The sequence below is a fragment of the Diceros bicornis genome, chromosome 9 (genome assembly GCF_020826845.1).
Source record: "Diceros bicornis minor isolate mBicDic1 chromosome 9, mDicBic1.mat.cur, whole genome shotgun sequence".
Lineage (NCBI taxonomy): Eukaryota > Metazoa > Chordata > Mammalia > Perissodactyla > Rhinocerotidae > Diceros > Diceros bicornis.
Window position 1 is genome coordinate 3,360,262 of NC_080748.1, and position 25,110 is coordinate 3,385,371.

The 25,110-nt window shown below is 39.4% G+C and overlaps 1 protein-coding gene across 7 annotated transcripts in view; it reads right to left on the reverse strand.

Moving 5' to 3' along the window:
* LOC131410027 (ral-GDS-related protein-like) overlaps window positions 1–25,110 on the reverse strand; it is a 209,055-nt gene that overhangs the window by 126,151 nt on the left and 57,794 nt on the right. The window contains exon 12 of one of the 7 annotated variants that reach the window (XR_009221119.1): window positions 16,377–16,391. The exons of the other annotated variants lie outside the window; for them this stretch is intronic. The gene's annotated coding sequence lies outside the window, so the exon portion shown is untranslated. Of the gene's footprint in view, window positions 1–16,376; window positions 16,392–25,110 lie in introns of those variants that run through there. 7 annotated transcript variants of the gene reach the window in all.

Genomic DNA, 25,110 nt, shown 5'->3' on the forward strand with positions numbered 1-25,110 from the left:
ATCTATTTTTAATTTTTTCAGGAACCTCCACTGTCTTTTCCATAGTGGCTGCACCAGTTTAAATCCCCATGAACAGCACACAAGGGTTTCCTTTTCTTCACATCCTTGCCAACACTTATTATCTCTTGTCTCTTTGATGATCACCATCCTTACAGGTGTGAGGGGATGGATCTTTGTGGTTTTGGTTTGCATTTCCTTGATGATTAGTGACATTGATCTCCTTCTAATGCACATGTTGGCCATTTGGATGTCTTCTTGGGACAAATGTCTACTTAGTCCTTTGCCCATTTTTCAATTGGATTGCTTTTTTGTTATTGGGTTGTATGAGTTCTTTATAAATTTTGTTATGGGTTGTATAAATTTTTTATAAATTTTAGATATTTAACCCCTTATCTATACATGGTTTGTAAAACTTTTCTCCCAGCCTTTTGATTTTGTTGGTTGTTTGTTTTGCTAGGTAGAAGATTTTAAGTTTGATGTAGTCCCATTTGTTGATTTTTTTCTTTTGTTGTTTGCAGTTTTGGTGGGATATCCACAAAACTATTGCCAAGACCACTGTCGAGGAGCCTCTTGCCTATGTTTTCTTCTAGCAGTTTTACAGCTTCAGGTCTGAGAATGCCCAAAAGGCCGGGAGGAGCAATGTCCCTTTTTTTCGGGGCTGAACAGATTCAGTCTCTCATTTCTCTATCAAGAAGTTTTGTTCAGACCTTATAAACACAATTCTTTCCAATTTTAAGCCAAATTAAAAAGGTCAGCCTGGCCCCTTCACTCCAAAAGTGCCCCCTAGCCTCCCCTGGTCTAGGAAATTCCGCCTGGGTTTCTCGTTCCTAGGAATTCCCCCCTAGGTTCCTCTAACCTAGATTATGTACCAGTACACCTTAAGACACCTAGCCTTAAGCCTTGAAAACAGCTCAAATAAATTCTGAACTGTTGACTTACAATAAGGAGGTCCAGGTTTCAGGAGAACTCACTGGGGTCACCTGAAGAATGCAGTGATCTGGAGGGCACAGTGGGCCCCTGTTGGTACCCAATGCCAGTTCAGTGTAGATTCCAGGTGGTCTCTGGTGGGTTTCTCTGAAATCCTGCCATGACTACACCAACAAATGTCTACGTAAATAATCCATAATCAATGTATAAATCAAAATTGGAGTGAGTTTATTATGAGCCGCCTTTTGAGGACCATGGCCAGGGCCTTCCTTCCCTAAGGAAGGAAGGGCATCAACGAAGTGGGGTGTACAGAGCAGTTATATGCTGTCAAAGAGCATGTATCACATAGGATTGTAATGTCCCTTTTACTATAGCGACAAGATCGCCCTGTCAGACTGCCCTGCCAGAATAGCTATTGATGGACACAGCAGGGAGCAGGTCTGCTGTCTCGATGGGCTTGGCTGGTGTCAGGTCTGTTGTCTCGAACTAGGTGGTCACAGGATGACTGCAGCAAGCAAATCCTAGCTTAGGGAGAAATGCTCATGCTTAAGGTAATGCCAATGAGGGCATCCTTATCTTAAGGGCATATTCTCTTCTCTTTGGGACATGGGAAAGCAGATACACAATGCAGGCGACAGGCCCTTTTGGAAAAACAAACTCCGGCCAAATTAGTTTTACCCCAAATGGCTTTCTCATGTGCTCCAATATATCCTATTGTTTGCCATTTATTTATCAGTTCCTTAGTACTCATTGTGTGTCTGTTATGTATACAGAATATGTAACATCCTGGGGAAAACAGGGGTTATAGGATATAGTGTCTGCAGACAAGGAGCTTATTACCCTACTTGGAAAATAACTGCATTTCTTTCTTTTTTTTTTTTGTGAGGAAGATCAGCCCTGAGCTAACATCCATGGTAATCCTCCTCTTTTTGCTGAGGAACACTGGCTCTGAGCTAACATCTATTGCCAGTCCTCCTCCTTTTTTTTTCCCCCCAAAACCCGAGCAGTTATTGGGGCTGGCCCCAATAACTACATTTCTGAAATGCTAAACAGAAACACAGCAGAGAAAAAGACATGCCTCAATGGTCAAGGAAATGCCACAGCAAATTTATTAAGTGAATGCAAAACAGTGACAGTCAGCACAAATGCCAAGAAAGCTCTGGAGTCTCAAGCTAGCTCAAATAGCTTCTCACAATAAAGCAAAGATTCAGCACTGGTTCTGGAGAGACCTTGATGTGGACATATGGTGATGACTTTGAATTCCTCCGAGGAGAAATTTTTAAATACAGGAAATAATGTGTGATTATTCTAACTAAACATAGATTTTTTTTGTTTTATTTATTTATTTTTTCCCCCAAAGCCCCAGTCGATAGCTGTATGTCATAGCTGCACATCCTTCTAGTTGCTGTATGTGGGACGCGGCCTCAGCATGGCCCGAGAAGCGGTGCGTCGGTTCGCGCCCGGGATCTGAACCTGGGCCGCCAACAGCGGAGCCCGCACACCTAACCGCTAAGCCACGGGGCCGGCCCTAAACGTAGATTTTTAAAATGTCAAAAGGAGTGGTACTCCTAGTGTGTTATTTCTGAATAACAGCTGTCATCGTCTTAGCTCTTTCCGCATAGTGTTTGCTCCTGCCTCACACCAGCCCTATGAACAGGGCCAGAGCGGGTATCATTCTTGATTTCCTGATGAGAACGCTGAGGCCTTGTAAAGTTAGGAGATCTGTCTGGGCGCCAGTATTGATGATATCCTAGGATTTTTGTCTACTCAGTATTTTTCTTTATCTTCTGTAATTGCCATTATTTCAATATAACTGATAACTTTCTACCTTGGTTTTTGAAATGAAACCCACAAAGTTTGTGGCTATCTTTTGGTCCCTTGTTAAGCAAATGATGAAAATATGAGATTTCCAGCTACAGCTGCTGCTCATATTGACAAGCCATCTCCTTTATTTTTTCTACCTGACAAGCGTGTTCATTCAATAGACATTAAGTGGCTGTTATGCAGTCATCATGAAATTGTCAAGAGTGGGGGGATTGACAGGACAAGTGTGCACACTTCTCGTGCTGAAGAGACTTTCATTGCATTTGAGGGAAGATGAGATACACTCAGGAAAGTGTTAAGCCGCCACCCTTCCAGAAAGCACAACATTATTGTCAAAACGAGGGGTGCAGGTGTGCCGTGTTTGTGTGCTGATTCCGAAGTGGTCCAGGTGAGCTGGGCCATCAACCAGACTTTAGTGATTAATGAGACTCTGTGAGGGGAGGACCAGGGAGGGCCTTCTAGAGAAGTGGAGCTTGACTCAAGAAACAGGGAGAGATGAATTTGGGGGGTGGACAGGAGGCATGTAGAAAAATATAGGTGATAGTCTGGTTGAAGAGATGGCATCTGTAGACACTAAAAAGCCATGAAAGAAATTGTGTTTTCCTTATTTTCTGCTACTGGAGCCATGCGGTGAAGGAGAGGTTTTGAGATTACTTCACAGCACTGTAAGGTGTGAGAGTCCTGGGGTGTGGCTGAAAGCCTGGAGGACCAACTGAACTTTCCATATACATATAGTTTATATGGGGTTGTATAGAGTGCTTATAGCATACATTGTATTGGGGTGAACGTGGAATCCTAAGTGAAACCATTTATCCCTTTGGCTGTTGGTGCCGCCTGTTTTATATGGAGGCAGAGATGTCCAAGACTGAGCGGAATCATTGTATTAGGATGATGAAGCGCTCTAGGCAAGAGTCCATTCATCAGGGGATGTGCAGTTTGCTACCCTGATAGATGCCCGGCTACGTCTTCCATGAAAGGTTCACATGATACAGATATGAAGGAGGCAGGATCCTGTGCCTAATGGCTGGCAACAGGCAGGGAGACATTTTCCTAAACCAGCAGCTGGTGCAGCACTGTCAGGACATCACGCCCGACATCCTCCTTGCTCGAGTCTTACCTTCTTCCTCTAAGTATGAGGATATTCTCTGATATTTTGGCCAATGCACATATACAGAATTCTTTCAGTTTCACCAATGAGAGCTCATTTCTAAATTCGTGCTAATTAAACGAACCACTCATTTCACCAATGAAAAGCTATTTCTGATATTCAGTAAGCTAAGTAGCAAAGCCTGTGGTGCTTATCAAGATATGACTAGCTTAAAGAGACGTGAATAGCTGAAACGCACAGCCAGCTCTGAAATGTGACACTTTCTGATACAAGACTAGCTGACCCCTGGAATCTGAATTCTCTATTAGGGTCAATGACTGTCCCTGAAGGTAAAGCTTGAACTAACTCATCTATGCGTTGTATATTACCGTCAATGCTGAAGAATATTTTATGAATCTCTTAATTTGTTAAAAAAAATTACAGAAAGAGCATCTCCTGTCCATCAGTTAATTCAGTTTACTTTATAGTCTCAACATGATTACTACAGTATGTTTTTTGTTTTTAATTTGCTCTTTACCTCCGCCACACTCTTATTCTCTTCGCTTTGCTTTATAATCAACAAAGGTTTAGCGAAATATACATATAAGTAAGGAAAATATCATAGGGAGAACCCAGGACATGCATATATTGAACACATACATCCTAAACATGTTGTTGTTCTGAAATACTAATGAGTAGTTTCGCAAGGTGTTTATAGGCCTCAAAGTGGCCTCCTTTGTGAGATTTCCACTTTACTCCCTGGTGCCAGGTGTAGTTATGAGCCTTCTCATTCTGTCCAGATTCTATTTGTCTGTAGCTGGGAAAAGTTTTCTTTGCTAGCAGATCTCTGTCCAATTCTTTTATTCTTGTCTGGTTTATTTACTTTTTCACTATATTTCTCCCAAACAGTTCCCAACTTGGACCTAAGGTAAGTCAGTTTCCTGGACCTTTTCTTGTTGAAGTCAGGGAAGGTATTATCATCCTCTGGTGCCTAGTACAGCCTGTCCTTTGACTTTGCCACACGTATTCAAACAGATGTTAAAGGGACAGCATATTTGAATGTATTAAAGATGCTAAAAAATTGCTTAAAAGATGCTTAAACTTCAGGGAGTTCTCTGACTGAGCGTCTGGATTTTCTGATCTTATAATCTCTGCCCACATGCCATCTCTACCTCAAAAGGAAGAGACTTATCTTCTCAAAGAAACTGCTCTTACTTTGATTGAACGTTTCTATTCTTTTTCTAGCCTCTCTTTCATCTATTTCTGCTCTGATTTTTATTTCTGTCCTTCTACTGACTTTAGGCTTTGTTTATTCTTCTTTTTCTAGTTCTTTTAGGTACAGTGTTAGATTGTTTATTTGGGCTTTTTCTCGTTCCTTGAGTTAGGCTTCTATTGCTATAAATTTCACTCTTAGTACTACTTTTGCTGCATCCCATAAGTTTTCATATGTTGTTTTTCATTTTCATTTGTCTCTAGGTATATTTTGATTTCTCCTTTGATTTATTCATTGATCCAATAGTTGTTCAGTAGCATGTTGTTTACTGTCCAAATATTTGTGACTTTTCCAATTTTTTCTTGTAGTTGATTTCTAGTTTCATACAATTGTGGTCAGAAAAATGCGTGATCTGATTTCAGTCTTCTTAGAATTATTGAGGCTTGCTTTGTTTCCCAACATATGTCTATCTTTGAGAATGTTCCATGTGAACTTGGGAAGAATGTGTATTCTGCTGTTTTGGGATGAAATGTTCTCTATATGTCTATTAGGACCATCTGATCTGATGTTTCTTTTAAGGCCACTGTTACCTTGTTGACTTTCTGTGTGGATGATCAATCCATTGATGTGGGTGGGGTGTTGAAGTCCCCTACAATTATTGTGTTGCTGTCAATTTCTCCCTTTAAGTCTGTTAATAGTTTCTTTACATAGTTTGTTGCTCCTGTGTTAGGTGCATGTATATTAATGTATTATGTCTTCTTGGTGGAATGTTCCCTTTATCATTATATAATGTCTGTCTTTGTCTCTTGTTAGGCAAGGGAAACAAAAGAAAAAATAAGGAAGTGGGACTACATCAGACTAAAAAGTTTCTGCACAGCAAAGGAAACTGTCAACAAGATGAAAAGACAACCTACCCACTGGGAGAAAGTATTTGCAAATCATATATCTGACAAGGGGTTAATTTCCATAATATATAAAGAACACATACAACTTCACAACAAAAAAAAGAACGACCTGATCAAAACATGAGCAGAGGTTATGAAAAGACATTTTTTCAAAGAAGGTATACAGATGGCCAACAGGCACATGAAAGATGTTCAACATCACTAATTATTAGGGCAATGCAAATCAAAACTACAATGAGATATCACCTCACACCCATCAGAATGGCTATTATTAAAAAGACAAAAAATAATAAGTGTTGGAGAGGATGTGGAGAAAAGGGAACCCTCATACATTGCTGGTGGGAACGCAAACTGCTGCAGCCACTATGGAAAAAAGGATGGAGATTACTCAAAAAATTAAAAATAAAAATACCATAAGATCCAGCTATTCTACCTCTGGATATTTATCTGAGGAATATGAAGTCAGTAATTCAAAAAAATGTATGTGTCCCTATGTTCTTCACAGCATTATTCACAATAGCCAACACTGGGAAGCAACTCAAGGACTTATCAATGGATGAATGAATAAAGATGTGATATATATACATATATACCATGGAATACTACTCAGCCATAAAGAAGACAACATCATGCCATTTGTGACAGTATGGATGGACATTGACGGTATTATACTAAGTGAAACAAGTCAGATAGACAAAGAAACATACTGATTGATTTCCCTCATATTGGGAAAATAAATAAACAATCACATAGATAAGGAGTACAGATTGTAGTTACCAGAGGGAAAGAGGGAAAGGTGTAAAGGGGCACATATATATGGTGACAGATGAAAACAAGACTATTGGCAGTGAACATGATCCAGTCTATACAGAACTGAAATATAGTAATGTACACCTGAAATTTACACAGTTATAAGCCATATGACCTCAATAAAATTAAAAAGAAATTTATTTTTAAATATAGCAAGACCCACTTTACACCTGGGCTGCAGGCAGCCTACACGCTCACTGAATTACACAGAAGGGCAGTTTCCCAGGTGAGTCCTGTCTGCTTTGCCACCCTCGGAACCTCCTGATGAAGAACACAGGCCCAAAGATGCTGAAGCAGGTGGGACCCCTGGGGCAGGGAATGTTCTGAGAGTGTGTGACACAAAGTATCTGTGCAGTGCATACTGGGTAGTGAGTTTGTGCTTCTCTTCAAGGTATGCCTTTGGTCATAATCTGCCGATAACTCAAGGAAAATCACTGGTAGGCTTGTTAAATGGAAAATTCTCGTGTCCCAACTTCAAATCTGCTGAGTTAGAATTCCGGGGAAGGGACACTGGACTTGTCCAGTTATTACCGTGTAGACTGAGGTCTGAGAAGCACTGCTGCTGGCGTCCAGCTGTAGCCACTGCCCGAGGTCAAAGCTCCACATCTTGTGAGGCCTGAGACGGCTCCCAGGGGAGATTTCTGTCTGTCGTCTGCAGAGGGGCGGCCACCTCACCTCTTCCCGCCAGCTCGCTTCCCTAACTGGTTTCCTTGTGCCTTTCTTACTCCTTTTCTTTACCTTCAGAGATAACTGGGAGAGGCAAGATAGAGATACAAATTTTACTAAATCTAACACTTAAGTAATCTTTAAAAAATTGTACAGCGTTCAGATGTAATATTTATTTTTCTGTTGGGTTGTTTTTTGTCTTTCTCCCTTTTGTTGTCTTAAAGTATTTTGTGTTATTGGCTGGGAAGATAACATGATATTAACATCAGCTTTATATTGAGCCCCAAACCAGGAAAGTACTTTATATTTGTCATATGGAATTAAGAATCACATTTGTGTAATGATGTTTAAAGGAATTTGGTTGTTTTATTCCTTGTTTTTTCTTCTTTTTGGCATAATAATGTCCCAGTTTCTTCTTGGTGGACTGATCAGGAATATTGATGTCTGATCTATAAGTGAAGAGTAAATAGAAGGGCATTATTACTATTCATGAATCTCTTCCTCAGTAACATGTCCTAAATGATAGCTTGGGTGTTAGAGTTAAGAATTTTGATTTTTCCCCCATTGGATTATAGAGAGAAAGATAGTCATTAGAGACTTCACTTGGAGTTGTAGTCAAAGAGCATCACAGAAGAGCACTGAGCTTGGGCTCTGCCATGTATCAGCTTTGTAACCTGGGTGAGTTTTCCAGCCACTGTACCCAGTCTCTTCATCTATGAAATTATGAGAAGCACAACATCGACTACGTCAGGATATTTTGAGGGTTATGGGAGTTCATGTATGTTCAAGCACAGAATTAACATTCAGAGTGCAGTGCCTGGTTCAGTAGAAGTGTTTGCTGCTGTTATTTTAATTATCATTATTTCATGTCCTATCTTCCTCATGAGTTCCCTGTAAAACCAACAATATTCCACAGTGTAAACAGTTTTATTCCAGGTCCCTGCTTAAAGGCCTTCAGAGGGAGCCTCGTGCTCATAATCTCCTGTTTTTATCCCAGTCTCTGGAGGGATGCATTTATCTCTTTCTTCTTTGCACTGAGGCACTGAATGGGGGCCCACACCCAGCCCTGCATGTCCTCCTTTTAGTGTCCGATGCTTTTCAGACACTGCTTAGTGTTTACTTGGTGGACTATACTCCCTGACATGAACAACTCATGGGAGATAAGACGTAGGAAACATTGTTCCATGTAGGTCTCTGAGTTTATCATAACTCTGAGTACAGTTGATCAAGGGCAAAGGTAGAATCCCTTAATGCAAAGATCTTCAGAGATGAGGGTGTTCTAATGTGACACCACCTGAAAATAAAGCAAGCACATAAAAGCATATGAAGTTTTAAAAGGAAAAGCACACAACTAGAAGAATTGATCCCATGAAATACACTATTCTATTTGTTTATGCATCAAATTACTGATAGGAAATAGCCAGATGTAGAGATAGTAGAATTGATCAATTTCATAGAGAATTCTTTTTAACAGTTGTTCATATCTTGTGTTTTACATCATTGATTAGGGTAATATTTTCATCATTTCCTTTCCTAGTGTCTTTATCTTTCTCAACTTTTCCAAGAGATATATTTATATTATCCTCTAAAATTTTAGGGCAATTTAAAAAAGTTTTCAAACATTTTAAGTTATTGATTTTGTATACTGGAGGAGATCTAGATTGAAAGTTAATTGCTGATAATTAGAGTTTTAGTTTGGTAAAGGATGGTAGTTGGAATTGATAACAGGATGTTTGTAACCTAGTTTTTTCTTCATTATTTAATGTAGTTTTCAAAATGACAGAGCAAGTAATTTTTCATGTAATATATTGTCTCATTTTAAAATATGTGTTCTTGGAGAGGGTGATGGAGGTAACTAGAAAATAATTTAATGTAGTGACTTGTTTTTCTCAAGTAGATCTGTTATAAACCCAACAGCTGTATAGCATCATTTTGTCCAAATGACCTGATGGCACTTTCTTGACTTTTTTTGCTGTGACTCTAGCAATCTGAGGTCACACCACCTTCTCTCTCCTAGTCATGTTTTCAGTTGTAAGAGTGACACTATCAGTAATATAGTGACAACTTTGCACACAGTCTACTATTTACTAAAATATATATATCAATTGCAAACTTTGATAACATAATTATTAAGTAATGAACTATTTGCAGTGCACTTAACAACTGATTGCTACACATTATTGTGTAGTGACATCATGGTTAAAACCATTATTTGCAACATGTGACCCCTTTCAATTTTATTTTAAAGGAAAAGGTTCAATGACTTTTTTCTTTTTGAAGAAGAAAGATTTGCATTTCCATCTTAGAAAATTGAGAACTTGCTTTTTGCCTTTTTTTTGTCTTCAGCTCTTCTTCCTACTGGTTACTAATTCACATGTCCAGTTTCTTCAGATTCATGGTGCTACCTCTTCTGCCTTTTTCATGGTTCTCACTTTAATTTTTCTATAATCCCGTCTGAGAAAGATGCTTATCTCCACCTTCATATATCAAGGAAGGAACGGACCCTCCTTTCTGTGAACTTGGAGACAGACGCCAAGGTGAAGCCTCGGTGCCCCTCCCCACCAGTGAGCTGCAGAAGGCCTGCAGAGTCCTGTGAATCTTTTGCTCCCCTCCTGACTCCCTACATAGTTGGCATTGACTCCACGGAGAAGCCCAGCTTGGTACAATCAAATTTTTGAAGTCTATAGAAGTCTGCTGAAGGATAAGATTGGCTAGAAAGGACATCAGCAAGCAGTGTGCTCCAAAAGTTGGTGGCAGAAACATTAAGAAGAAGAAAATCTTTTCGTTTATCTTGTTTTCTTTTTATGTTCTCTATCTTCATTTTCCTTTACTTAGATGGTACAAACCCTGTCCACCCCCCATCGTGGTTCTTTTCCTGGAGTCCCACGGCAGTTTATTCATATCTCTTTCATTCAAATTATTTCTGTAGTGTAATTTATCTGTTCATATATATCTGTTTTCCTTGCAGACTGCCAACATTTCAAGACCTTTGGGCACATAGTGTATACTTAAGTATTTGAGTGAATAAATGAAGCTCTTTTGTGGCATAAGATCTAAATAAATAAAATACCTACTAAGCACATGAATGCAAGCATTTGAGAGAGAGTTTTGTGTCTCCTGAAGCAGCCTGTGGTCCAGTTTAGGGGCTCAGTGCCAAGGTTACTTAATAGATTTAGATAAAATGAAAGAGATAATTAACTTTAGTTTTAAAATTCTTGGAGAACAGGAACAGCATATCTAGGTGTGGATCAGGACTTGATCATTCTTGTTGCATCTTTGGAAAATCCAGTCCTTTATCTTTCTATGAAAATGTGACTGGCCAAGAGAATGAACAGAGGACTGGCTTTTAGAAAGGCAATTTTGTCAGAGGAAATCCTGGAGGAAAAAATATAGAAGGAGAGCTGGTAGAAACACGGCAGAAACTTTTTGTGTAGAAACCCTAAAAATTGGGTTTACATGCTGTCTGAAAGAACTGTAACCCAACTTTTCTCCAATATAGATTTGAGCAGCTTTTAAATATCTAGGTATACAAAAGGATTAGAAAGGAAAATAGATCAAACTGAAAGGAATTTCGGATGGAACAATGAAATGAAGCTGAAGTAAGCCAGTGCACTGAAATGTGTTTCAGAAGGACCTGCAGTTTTTAAAGGTAGTTGGAAATGTATCCCTCAGGTTTCAAGTAGAAAGGGAAATGGGAACAATTCTGTATCATCTCATGTCCATGAGATTAAAAGCAACAGTCTCTCAGAGAAGCAATACTTTTCTGGCCTCTAATGTCCCAAAAAGTGTTTTGAATGGTGCCTAATGAAAGAGATTCTGTGTGACGTAATGCAAATACAGTATCCTTGACTCATTTCCGAGTTTAGTTCAAACACTTTAGGACACGTTCAATTGAGGTAACGCAGAATTCTATAAGGGGCCAAGGAAGAGGCCGACAGCATTCTCTCTCAGCTTCTCACTTGACCAAGGGAGAAAATGTTCTTGAACAGATCGACCACATCTCCTAAAGACAATGCTGCATTTTCAATTTTTCTTTTTGTAAACTCAGTCTGCATTTCCCATTACATACGCAAGCTAAAGCCTGTGTGTAGACATCCTTCGTTGGCAATGAGGAGCAGATCCATACTATTAAATAATCAAATAAGCAAAACATCTGGTTGGCCCCTTTTAGGAAAATTACAAGTTTAAGTCCACCTTCATTGGTGGAAGTACATGGTATATCAGAATTAAAATATCTACCACTTATTATGCAGCTAATCATTAGTCATGCTATTTAAATGAAACTGAATGAATTCTTCTTCTATTAAGTGGAATAGATTTTAGACAAACTGATGTATAATTTCATATAGGTGCATTTTTACTTAAAATGTAAAACTCTTTAGAGACCGTTTCATTCAGTTTTAGAGGCATATTTTGTATATTTTGATGATTTTATTTATTTTCCTTCATAGTAGTAAGACACATCCTACTCTTTTTCTTGCTGCCTTCTCTCTACAAGATAAAACTCATCCAAGTTTATTTTGTTTTATAAGGCATAGGCTTACGTTGTGATGATAAAGAGATCATTTCTGAAACATGTTTGGAACTGTAGGGAGCCCAGAATTTTAGATTATGCTCAGAATTTTGTGAGGTAACTTCAAAGCAGATGGAACATTTAAAATTTTGCCAGAAAAGTTTTCTCTTACTTTTCTTCACAGTAATTAAAAAAAAAAAGTTTAGTTTCTTAATTCTTCAGATGGGTGAGTGCAGGAGTTGGCAGGATTAAATGTACCCTTGAGAGAGCTCTTACTGGGTTACTCTTTCAAAACAACCATTGTGGGCCGACCCCGTGGCTTAACAGTTAGGTGCACGTGCTCCGCTGCTGGCGGCCCTGGTTCGGATCCCAGGCGCGAACCGACGCACCGCTTCTCCAGCCATGCTGAGGCCACGTCCCACATACAGCAACTAGAAGGATGTGCAGCTATCACATACAACTATCTACTGGGGCTTTGGGGGAAAAAATAAATAAATAAAATTTTTAAAAAAAAGTAATTAAAAAAAACACCACCATCCTAGTTTATGAGTATTTAATGGGGATTCTGTCAGTCCCAGAGCTGCTGACAGAGGCAGTTCCCAAAGCTCCAGCAGGTCCCGGGAGAAGACGGCGCTGGTAATCAGTGTCACCAGAGTTTGCATGAGGAGTGGTCATTCTGTGGATGTTAGAACCGAGTGGAGTTCTCAAATGCAGGCCAGTGACTCTAGACATGCGCCCTGGTCAGAAGCCAGTTCACTTGTCATTCCCTGTGAACATGGTGTCTTCCCTCTGCTCGTGCCCCTTTTTGCCATTTCTCATGCTTCTCCTGACTCTTTCTCTTTCCTACACCTTCTTTCTTCTTTTTTCTCTCTTTCTTACTTTTACTCTCTGTTATATTCCTTCTCCTTATCATTTTTTTCTTATTGTTCTCATTTATTTTCTTTTTATTTTGTAGCACAGTTACTCTGTACATCACGTTCATCTTAAAATCTTGACCCTCTACAACTCTTATATTTCAGTTAGCTATTTTGAAGAAAGTGTTTTGATAAATTTCTCTTAGATGTTATAACATGCTGATTCAAGGAGATAAAAACTATCATGAAAGGGATGGGGATGGAGAATGAATTCAGTTCAGGTAGCCATGGAATTAGACAGAGGGAAACTGAAAGCTTAGGTGTTGATGTTCAAAATATTTCCTGATACATCTTTGTAGTTCATTGTTGTGGTAAACTGCACATGGTCTTATTTACTGTTGGAACCCAGAAGTTTGCTCCTCTGGGCAGGTCAGCATGTCTCGGCCTATAGAAAAGAAGCTAGGAAACACTGCCTGCGTTTCTAATGTAAAGAACTGTTCGTGTTCCACCAGGAGATCTTTTGGGCTCTTCCCTGCACTATCTGAATAGAAAAAGAGGAACAGAAGCTTTTCTCCATCTGCACAAAGCCGGGACCCTATTTTGAGTTTGAGAGGATTTACATGTGACTGAAAACAAAAGTGTTCCCAAGTTTGGATTTGCTTTAACAAGATCTATTGGCCGGCTTTGATGTTAAAGGTCTTTATTCAAAATTGGCTACATCTAGTGTTAAGTTCAGAGTTGAGATTTCTGAGTATAAGACAGAAGAATGCCTTTTTGATTAACTCAGTGAAATACAATATTTGGGAAAATGGTTATATTTGAAAGCTACTTGTTAATATTCTGTTACCACAGTGACATCTGTAGGTAAGTGACTACTTCATGCTATTCTCGATGATTTCTGTTTGAAAGACACGCCCTGAGCTTGATAAATAAATGGCAAGCAATAAGATATATTGGAGCATATGAGGAAGCGATTTGGAGTAAATCTAACTCGGCCTGAGTTTGTTTTTCCAAAAGGTCTTGTCGCCTGCATTCTGTATCTGCTTTGCCATGTCTCCAAGAGAAGAATAAATGCCCTTAAGATAAGAATGCAGCTTCCCCCTCATTGGCATTGCCTTAAGGATAAGCATTTCTCCCTAGGCTGGGATTTTACTGCTGCATTCATCCTGTGACCGCCCAGCTCCAGACAACAGACCTGACACCAGCCACATCCATCGAGACAGCAGACCTGCTCCCTGCTGTGTCCATCAATAGCTATTCTAGCAGGGCAACCTGGCAGGGCGATCTTGTGGTTATTGTAAAAGGTACATTACAATCCTATGTGATACATGCTCTTTGATGGTATATAACCACTCTGTACTCTCCACTTCTTTGGTGCCCTTCCTTCTTTAGGGAAGGAAGGCCCAGGGCCATGGTCCTCAAAAGTTAGTTCATAATAAACTCACCCTAATTTTGATTTATAGATTGATTATGGATTATTTACATCGACATGTTTTACAAGTAATAAAATATCTTGAAAGGAAACAATAAAGCAGCAGCCCTGCATTACACATGAAAGTTGTGCTCCCCCTGGAGGGAAAATGAGGATACAACATGGGTCGAGTACTTGATTTTATAATCCACTGGTGCCTTTCAAAAATATAGCTATTATTGTAAGAGTAAAGATATCCTTAAGAATAGTGCCACAAAACAGGTTTTCCCAGCTTCTTTTGTCAGAGCTGAGACCGACATCAGGCTGGGGCACTTGAAGAGGCATGGTGGACTCAACTGAAGGTTACTTAATTACTGTGAGATGATTAGCCAATAGTGAATAAGATGCAGAATGATTAAAAACAGGTAAAGGGACATAAAGTTGGAAATAATTAAGAAAAATAATGCCTTCAAAATATCCTCTCATTATTTTTATAGCATATTTTGTGGCATGACTAGGATAGTATGTTAGATTTTTCTAAATCCTTATCTCCAGGGCATATATTACTGAGTTCTTCATTGTATATGATAATGCCAAAGAAAACCTGGACAAAAGTATTCTGTACTATCAACAAGGACAAAACATATACAACATTGTTCTATATATTAAGATTCCAGCTGTAATAGTCAAGATATATATTCAGGTGTGTAAAATTATAATGATTTTCTATTTTTCTCGGGCTGTGAACCATGGTAAAATATATAACAATAAGCAGAAAACCTGATGAACTAGGTGATTTAAAACACCTGATTTTACAGCTTGGACATTCAAGGGTGAAATACATCAATTTAAATTTCACACCTTCTCATTTCCTTCTAGCCAGTGAAGTGTCTGGAAGACACAAAATACATAAAATTAATTGAGAGTTAACAGTATTTGGAAGCAGTTGAGGTTAAGCCCTCAACAATGGTGGCCCTTACTTCTGGAACCATTGAATCTTTGTCATAAGTTTATTGTATAGACAAGTTCTCTTCTTAGATGATTTGTGCATGTTTCATAGAAGAGAGACAGGGCAGGAGAATTAACTATTACTCTACACCCGTCCCTTTACTGTATTACCTCATGCAATTCTTACAGTAATCCTTTAAAGTAACTATTATAATTCATATTTAACTGATAAAGAAAACCATGTTTAGCGGCCTGCCCGGTGGCGCAAGCGGTTAAGTGTGCTCGCTCCGCTGCGCCGGGCTGGAGTTCGCCGGTTCGGATCCTGGGCGCGCGCCAACGCACCGCTTGGCAAGGCATGCTGTGGTGGCATCCCGTATAAAGTGGAGGAAGATGGGCATGGATGTTAGCCCAGGGCCAGCCTTCCTCAGCAAAAAAAGATGAGGATTGGCGGATGTTAGCACAGGGCTGATCTTCCTCACAAACAAAATAAGACCATGTTCACAAAATTGATCAAGGGTGAGAGGGAAGATCTGAACATCAGTTTGTTGGGTTTTATGCCTCTATTCTCTCCACTGTGATAATAATGGTACTTCAATATGGGTACTCCCCATCTGGCTATTTAATACCAGTTCTTGCCAGCATCACTGGATGAGATGAGATGAGAAGTTTATTTCCAAAGTTATTCTATTATATTTAAACTATACTATTTATGAGTCAGATGTCAAGACATGTTTTAGAGGCAGAGAGAACAACTGATTACTTCACCTACACATTTTTCAGTTTTACTATAACTTTCGTGTGTCACATTGTGTCAACTTTGTGTCAACTTTACCAACTTTAGTGCTTCACTGTTCTTTTTTTAAAAACTCACAGTTTCATTTTCCATGTAAAGCACCTTGCTGTTTTCTTCTTAGTCACTAGATGGCAGTTCTGTATGTCTGTAAATTACCACTGCAGCAGGAAACGAGAGGTCTTAAGCCAGTTTGCTCTGTACAAATGATGGACATAGGAGGATTTCTGGTCCATCAAGGCTGCCTGTGTTATTCCGTGGCCGTAACGGGGATGTCCAGGACTGCTTACTCAGAGGCATGAAGCAGAGTGAGAAAGCATCCTCTAAGCTCTTCTTCAGATGTGAGTTCAGGCACCTATCCTCTCACCTGAGCACACTGGAGTTTATTGAATGTGTTCTGACTCTTTCTCTCTGTAGTTAATAAGTCTGGGAGCTCCATACCCCTAGAAAAAACACACGACTCATAAAGCCTTTTCTCAACTAAACGGAGTTGTGGGCTATGGTGTTGCCTGAGAGTCTGATGCTTAAAGCAAACGCACCTGGTGCTCATGTGGAGGAAAAGAGCGACAGCTACTCCTGGAGGGCTTTTATTGATGCTCCTATGGAAGGAACAAGTTTAAAATAAAACCACATTGCTTAAACCTCACTAACTGATTATTTTATTTTCAAGTAATATGCTGTGAAAATCTGCTATGTCTAAGAAACTATTTCATAAAACTGAAACAATTCTGTTTTTTATTCTCTGGTATTTGAAATACGATTAAAACTGTAAATCCTTTAACATTCTACAATATACAAACAGGCAAATATGAATTATATTCTCAAAAAATGTTTGCTCCCATGCTAAAGATTAATATATGGTAGCAAAACGGGTTACCATCCAGTTTTTAACTAAGTTTTTGCTTTTGAAATTACATATAAAATTTGTGTTTTGAAGTATTTTCCTAAAACTCTGCATCTTTCTGATATAAATGGACTAGTTGACAGGTAACTAGAATGAAATTTGATCTTTAAAACTCTAGCTTTGTGTAAGAATTGATAATATCAGGCAGTTGAAAGTTGGGTCTCTCCACTTTATGATATTTATTAATTGTGAATAGCCACATCTACTACAAAGTGCTGAATAATAAAAAGAAATTAAACAATATCAGCCTTCTCTTACCCCACATGTACAGTTTATACGCAAATAAACTCTCAAAGGTCAGGAAAATGCGTATGATTTCAGCTAACTGGTAAAATACTATCTCATTCCAGTTTTAACCTCATTTGAAATTGATTTAAAAAACTCTTCTCTTAGGATCCTGCTCTGATCAGTGCCCCCTGGTCCCCTCAATGTCTCATTTGATTGCAAACCTATCTGAGGAATTGAATATTCTTTTCCATTTGTTCTCTTGAAAGTATGTGTGATAGTGCTTTTTATACAATTTATTATTATTTTCAGAAACATCTTGGGCTAGCCTCGTGGCTTAGCGCCAAAGTGCGCAAGCTCAGCTACTGGCAGCCCGGGTTCGGATCCCGGGCGCGCACTGACGTACCGTTTCTCTGGCCATGCTGAGGCCAAGTCCCACATACAGCACCTAGAAGGATGTGCAACTATGACATACAACTATCTACTGGAGCTTTGGGGAGAAAAAAAAGGAGGAGGATTGGCAATAGATGTTAGCTCAGAGACGGTATTCCTCAGCAAAAGAAAAAGAGGAGGATTAGCATGGATGTTAGCTGAGAGCTGATCTTGCTCACACACACAAAAAAGAAACTCTTTATTTAGGAACAAATCAAGGAAACAGATGTGAGGAATGTGGGGTCGCCTAGTTGATGGTGCTTGAGGGATTCCTCACGTGAGTCTCGGCATAGAAAAGTTTAAAGAGTAAAGCAGCATCGGTCAGATCAAAAGTGTGGGGTGAACATAATTCTGAAGGAATAATGATGGAGACATAAAAACAAGAAGCCACTTGAATTGTATTGGAAGTTATTAGACACATCAAAGGGCTGGGAAAAAACCTTGTTTAATCTAAGTTCTTTCTAAACTCTAAGGCAAAAAGTAATATGAATTTACATGGTAATTATAAACCACAAAGCATCAATTCACAAGACAAGTAAACAACTAAAGTAGAAACCAGAATAAGAAAAATAGAGGTTAAAGGAGAGATGGAGAGAGATGATTGGGGTCAGAAAACATGGCTGAGTCATCCTTGAAGTCTCCCTCAGACTCTGATCATTCTTAGTGCTCAGTAAACACTTTGAGCCCATGAGCCTGGGGAGGGGCACAGTGAGAGGTGGTTGGGAGGGGAGACAATGCAAGGATACCCTTGTGGAGGCACTGACATTGAAAATCAGTGACATTCTGCCAAGGTGTTTACCATAATATATTAAGGATTATTCTGGAAAGTTAAGGATTTTTCTGGAATGTATATTTTCATTTTATGGAAACTCCAACTAGCCCAGAGAATGATTTAAACATTTCAGCTTTAGAAATAAAGAGAGGGGCCAGCCCTGTGGCACAGCGGGTAAGTGCACGCGCTCCGCTGCAGCGATCCCAGGTTCACATGATCAGATCATGGCGCGCATTGATGCACTGCTTGTCAAGCCATGCTGTGGTAACATCCAATATAAAGTAGATGAAGATGGGCACAGATGTTAACCCAGGGCCAATCTTCCTCAGCAAAAAGAGGAAGATTGGCATCGGAAGTTAGCTCAGGGCTGATCTTCCTCACAAAAAAAAAAAGAAACGGAAATAATGAGAAACTTTTCTGTCAGTTTTAAGAATGAAAACCAGTTAGCATCTGGAAAACAGTTGCAATTTGAGATGAGAATGTGGAGAAAAAATTAGATGTCACACGTTGTTTTTGCTTTTCTCTAGGGCAGTAAGGCGTGCAGGGGGAATGAAGTTCCATCTTTGTTCTATTGAGTTTGAGAAGGTGTAAAATTCATTTGTTCTGGGCAACACTGTTGACCTGTGGAGAAAGACAGATGGTTCAAGCAGCTGATCTAAAGGAATAACTGAGCTCATAAAAGTTTTTAGCTAATAAAGGGTGCTTCTTTATTGAACTTTACTGGACATCTATTGACCTATATATGCAAAGTATTTGTGGTAGGTATTGAGGGAAATACAAAGAATTATAAGGTTCCAAGCTCCTCCACGTACATGAAATTGTTTGCAAGATGTAATTAGATTCTAACAAGGTATTAGTGTATGTTGTATTATAGAACTTAAAAAAATGGGAATGTTATCCAGAAATTGTAATTAAGGACAGCTTCTTAGGAGAGGGGAACTAGATCAAGTGCTCAAAGGGACCACTGTTGGGCAGGTGGAGGGAAGAAAGCGTGAGGATTTCAGATGGGGGAAGAGAGGAAAGGTACAGACGTAGAAAAGAACATGGCATTTGGGCATGGGGGTGGGGAGGCCATGACAGGCACAGTCTTCCTGTGACTGAGAGGCAGCTCAGTTTCCTCCTCCAGGAGCCCAGCACTGCTTCCCACTTCCTGGCCTCCTCCACCTGCAGACCCCCCACCTAAGCCAAGGCCTATCTTATCTGGATCGCTGCCTAATCTCCCAACAGGACCCTTTACTTCCAGTCTTAATTTCTTCTAATCTTTCCTCCACAATGCCTCCAGAGTTACCTTCAAGAATCCAAATTTGTTTAAATGTGACATCTGCTTATACTATTTCAATGACTGCTCAGAGCATCTGAGAGATCATTCAGATTCCTGAGCTGGACACGCAGGCTTTCTCTTGCTGTCCTCATCTTTAGCCTCATCACACGCTGTTTCCTACATGTTCGCTTTGTTCCAGCCTTAAAAATACCCCAATTTTGTGAAAGCTTTAGCATCCTTTATATCTGTATTTTTATATGTGTTTCTTCTGTCCTCCTACCCACTTTTTTGATCAACTTAATTCCTATTTCTTAACCTAAACTCATGTCAAATGTTCCTTCCTCTTGGACACTTTTCCTGAGAGGTCTCCATCTAGAGACCCCTTTTGATGTCCCCACTCTGGGCCCCTGTACTTATCTACTTTTCCATAACGGTTGTTTCATTCATGTCTCATAGACAGTGAGCTTCTTCAAGCGGAGACTATCCTACTTCTTGATGAATAAATGGCGAGCAATAAGATATATTGGAGCACATGAGGAAACCACTTAGTGTAAAACTAATTGGGCCTGACCTTGTTTTTTTTTTTTTCCCCCAAAAGGGGCCTGTAGCCTCTGTTCATCCATTGTATATCTGCTTTAAACAATTAACATGTCCCAAAGACAAAAGCAAAGCCCTTAAGATGTAAATGTAACTTTCCCCACATTGGTATTTCCTTAAGGATAAGCATTTCTCCCTAGGCTAGGATTTGATTGCTGTGCTCATCCTGTGATGACCCAACTCGAGACAACAGCCACGCCCATTGAGACAGCAGACCTGATACCCACTGTGTCCATCAATCGACATGCCGAGAGGTCAACGTCATGACTACTGTAAAAGGGACATTGCAATCACATGTGATACGTGCTCTTTGATGGTATATAACCACTCTGTACACCCCACTTCTTTGGAGTGCCCCATTTCTTAGTGAAAGGACTCTCCTGGGCTATATGACCCTCAAAGTTTGGCTCATCATAAAGTCAACCCAATTTTGATTTATAGATTGGTTATGGATTATATGCATTGACATTCTATTTGTCCCTCCAGTATCTAAACACAGTACCTGACACCTTTGGGTCACTCAGAAAATGTTTGATGAGTGAATATGTGGGAGACAACACTGGCTGGAGCAGAAGGGGCTTTTCAGGGAGTGGTAGAAAATACACTCACATTCCTACCATAGTGGTTGAGTCTGTGGGCTTTGGACCAGTTTGTCTGGGTACCAATCCCAGTTATTCCACTTTTAACTGGGGAACCTGTGCAAAGTATTTACTCTCTGAGCCTTAGTTTCCTCATCTATAAAATGCAGCTAATGATTACTCCTGTCTCATAGGGTTTTAGTGAGATTGAAATGCATTAACTTATGTAAAGTACTTAGAAGAGCTCCTGGCACATAGTAGGCACTAAAATGTTAGCTGTTATGTTATCATTATTGCTCTTATATCTGAGCAATACTCTGGTTTTGAAAAGATGCTTTCATAATATAGTTGATCCTCATTATTTGTGGATTCCGTGTTTGCACACTTGCCCACTAGCTAAAATGTACTGGCAGTCTCCGAATAAACACTCACAGGGCTTTCATGTCCATTTGCAGATATGCACAAAGTGGTGAAAAATTTATTCACTGGATGAGCACGTTCCCAGCGGAGGGGAACCAGGTGACGCTCTGCCTTCGTTTCAGCTCATACTGTAAACAAGTGTCCTTCTTGCAGTCTATTTAGTGCCTCATTTCTTATCTTTTGTGCTTTGTATTGGTGACTTTGCTGTTTAATGTATCCCCCATGTGTAGTGCTGCAATGTTGCCTGGTGTTCCTCAGGGCAAGAGGCTTAGCCTTTACAGAGAAAGTATGTGTGTTCAACAAGCTTCCTTCAGACACGAGGTACAGTGCTGTTGGTGTGAGTTCAATGTTAATATATCACCAATATATCTTAAATAAGGTGACTTTAAAGAGAAACACACAGAAAATAAGGTTATGTATTGATCAGTCGAAGAAAATGTAACTAAGGCTTGCAGCAACCTAACCCTGCATTTCCTGTAGTAACAGCGGGTCATATTCACCAATTCAGTGCTCACAGTGACTTTATAGAATGTCACACTGTGCATAACGAGAACTGACTGTATCTTATGTAATCTTCACATACTCCTTTATAGTAGGCAGGGTAAGGATCAGGGTGTCCACATTCTACAGGCTATTACAGACCTTATGAGCAAAGTAGAGAATTTAAAATGTCTTGTGCTCAGCATAAGAGCCATGAGATTTTGAGCAAGGAAGATCTATGATGAACTGATGTTTAAGGAACAGTTACCTGGCAAGAGAATGTAGTTTTGAGAGGAAGAGGGAGAACTGAGCCGGAAAGGAGGACCAGCTGTTAAACTCTCCAAGTATTCCCATTGTTAGGTGAGGAGATTCGGAGCTAAGGTGCTGATGTGATAAAGGAAAAGTAGCAGCCAAAGGATGAAATAATGGATTTGGTAACAATATATAGGGTGTAAGTTAGGCTGTGGTTCTCAAAGTGGGGTCCGTGGACCAGCAGCATCAGGATCACCTGGGAACTGGGTATAAATGCAAATTCTCAGGTGCTGCTGCAGATCCGCAGAACTGGAAACTCTGGGGTAGGGCCTGGCAATCTGGGTTTCAACAAGGCCTCCAGGTGCTTCTGGTGCCCATCAAGTTTAAGAGCCAATGAATTAGAAAATGATTCAAACACGTCACCGTGCCCCGGTAAGCTGCATGGCAGGGACGTGGTATTTGTTTAGAGGATAAGATGCATTTGAAATTTTAGGCAAAAGTAGTTCAGTGTCTGTTTCACCGTAAGGATTCCAGAGATGCCATTTTAGCTCTCTGTGTTTAAGCTCTTTTTTCCACAATATGTTCTCTTTTAGAGACCCTTTGGTAACTTATTTACCACTTAGCACATATTCTGAGAGTCCCTTCTTTCTTGTAATCCCGTGTCAGACGTGAAAATATATTTTATTTTTGTGCACAATCTCCTTTATTTAAAACCTGGATGTCTCTTCCTATAGGATCATGTATTGCACGTGCAACCTTACTGTAAATTTGGAATGCCATTGGTTTGATCCAAAACTTTAGAATGTTTTAGAATTTAGAACCTGATGAATAGAGAATGTATAAGCTTCTGTGTAGGACTCATATTTTTCAGATGTCTAGAGGTATCCCAACTTGCCAGTAATGTGGCCTTAGATTTAGCAGAACTTGAAAATCTGAATATAGTAGAACATGAATTACGTCTCTCATATTAACATTTACAAAATAAATGATCACAATGTTAACTTACCAATAAGCACTCTCTATATTTTAGGCTCTGAAAGTATCTTGCTTACATAATAAACATGATAAAGTTTCAAAGATGAGCCAATTAACTTTTCAGCAAAAGCTTTACTTGAGTGTATCTTGGCTTCCTTTTTGATAGTTTTAGCCTTAATGTTACAATATTGTTTTCTTTTTCTGGGAATCAGATAATCTTGTATTTGGTGAACATTTTAATTTTTAATGGCCACTTGTATTTCGTGATATGCAGGTGTTCAAACAATCTATAAGAACTAACCATTACTACCCACATATAGGATTATACAGGAATGGAGGAGTTTTGGCTGACTTGTTGTATATAATGGCAGACTCTACCACTTACAATAATTTACGGATTTGAAGCAGTATTTTTAAATACAAATAATCTCAAAATCAGTAATATATAAAGTATATTACTTACTGTGTTAACTAATCAAAATAGTTAAATTTGTTATTTTTCCTCCATTTATAAGGATGCACCCATTATACAGATTCTGTACAAATTGCAAAGATCACTTTTTTCCTTTTCAAAATTTATTTATTTTAATTTTTATAGTGAGAATCTTAGTGTTGGGTAAACTGCTGCACAATTACTGGAAATGTTGAGAGTCTTTTGGAAAAGTGTAGAAGTCGAAAGAGAATGTAAGTACATTTCTCCAATGTCAAGTCCTTTGAGCCTCTGTCTAGTTGTACCTTGAAGAGATGGAAGATTAAGTACCAGCAAAGGACACAAGAGAACAGGCTGCCAACTTGAGAGCTTCCCACTGACCACAGAATGCCTGGCAGATGCTTAGAGATGTCGGGGGAAGAGGGAGAATCTCTCTCTGCCCTTTCCCTTAAGGTTCTTCTGGCTGGCCAAATAATCAACAAGACAGGTTAGCAGGAGAAAATAATACCAAGTTTAATAACATGTATACATGGGAGAAAGCAGGGACACTGCGTTTCTCAACACAATAACAGAAATTCTCATCTTAAATACCATTTTCAGCCAATGACAAAGGAGGATGTTGGGGGTGGGGGGAGTCAGTTACAGGAGATTACCACTAAAGCACAGTAAACAAGAGTAAGGTTTATTATGTAGCTCAAGGCCTCACCTTCCACATTGATAAGTCACTAGAAATGAGCTCATCCCCCTCTCTTCCCAATACAGAGAGGGAGATACCTTTACAAATGGAGACTTCCCTTGTAAATGATTGTCTGGCAACTCCTCGCAGGGCCATCCAGAGAATGTGGCCAGAGAGACAGAACTCCCGATAAGATGGGCTTGTTGGTGCCTTTTCTATTGTAACCTCTACCCTACATTATCTTTATAGCAGTCATGATAGATCTGTTCTAGGAAGGAGCCACCATGTCAAATTCTTTAGGCAGTTAGTGGGGGAGGTCAAATGTCCCTAGAGAAAACAACCAAGGTAAAGAGATAGATTTCAAGGTGGCCAAATCTTGATCTCCCACAGTCCCGCCTTTGAAACTAAAAGTTTCACAGTCCTTTTGAAACTTAAAGAAGTTTCATAGTCCAGAAGCTGTGTTGGTAGATTGTTTCATCTCACTGAACACAATTCTTAGTCCTGATAATAGATCAGTTCAATTAAGTTCATTTTGGAAGGTGGTGATGCAGGTGGGCTCTCAAGGTTACACCTATATTGTGGAAGCAAGCAATCAAGTATTTAATAGAAGCATTTCTATGGAAACAAAAGAAAAACAAGGTTAATGGTTAGAGCAAGTCGTAAAGCAGTCTCTGAGTTCAGAGGACAGCCAGTGAAGAAGAATTTCAGATGTCAGCGTCAAAGCATCTTTTGCAGTTTAAAATGTCTCTGAAGATGTCATCAAGTAATCTCTTAAGTTTGTATCAAGTCCATCAGCTTTAGTTTGTAAGGCTTCAGGAAAAAGGGCAGGTTCAGTTTTTAGTGATTTCAAATGAAAATGATGGAAAAAATCAAAAGCGTTAGTTAGGACATCTGTAGCCAGATATTTCAGGAGACTAGAAGAAATCAGGATCCAGTCCAGTCAACAGATATAAAACAAAAACCTCAAAAGACAATTAACAAAACTAGGATCTAATATCCGCAAATGTATACTATAGTTTTTACTGAAACATAATTTTTTTCTCAAAAATCACCCTCATTTTTATCAAAGATAGCTAAATTAAAACTAACTAGTTTGCAAAATAAGTCTAGTTTCAATAGAGTTGGCCCAATTATTTACATAAGTACAGCAAGAATAGCAA